At 36.7% G+C, this 547-nt stretch overlaps 1 pseudogene; it reads left to right on the top strand.

Annotated features, from left to right (window-relative positions):
- The first annotated feature begins 50 nt into the window (after positions 1-50).
- Positions 51-541, top strand: LOC105462789 (annotated as a pseudogene).
- The last annotated feature ends 6 nt before the right edge of the window (positions 542-547 follow it).

The following is a 547-nucleotide window of genomic DNA, read 5'->3' as shown; positions in this document are numbered from 1 at the left end:
TTAAGGGACCGCCAAAGGCTTACTTCCTAAAAAAAATGTTACATCTTAATGTAGCAAAGAATGGCGAAATATGCGTTAACACTTTGAAGAAGGATTGGAAACCGGATCTTGGAATCATAAACGGATCATAAACGCTTGCTTATCCTTATGTTTCTCTCTTTTGCATTGTTTGACCGTAAAATGTCTACTGATAGTGCCAAATCCGGAATCTGTTTAAAACGAGGAAGCTGGCAAGTTGCCTTTAGAAAGTCTCAACGAATATTCAGAACGAGTGAAAATGATGACCGAAATACACGCACAGGTAACGTCTTATCTCAACACAAAGAATCTAGATTTTCTCAAGTTTCATTATTACAATTTTTATGATTGACTTATTTTTTTACGGAGGTGGAAAAGGTAGCAAGGCTGGTCTAGTCTAGAAAGTTGCGCCTCTTCGGACACCGGAGGACCTCTTCCAAAAAAGCACACAAGTGTTAAGAAATTAACAGCGGAAAAGATAAAAATGCTTAAAGATAAGAAGAGGACACTAAAAAAATTATAAGGAAAA

The sequence above is a fragment of the Wasmannia auropunctata genome, unplaced genomic scaffold (genome assembly GCF_000956235.1).
Source record: "Wasmannia auropunctata unplaced genomic scaffold, wasmannia.A_1.0 LD336095.1, whole genome shotgun sequence".
Classification (NCBI taxonomy): domain Eukaryota; kingdom Metazoa; phylum Arthropoda; class Insecta; order Hymenoptera; family Formicidae; genus Wasmannia; species Wasmannia auropunctata.
The sequence above is the reverse complement of the archived record's forward strand: the minus strand, read 5'-3'. Positions and strand labels throughout refer to the sequence as shown.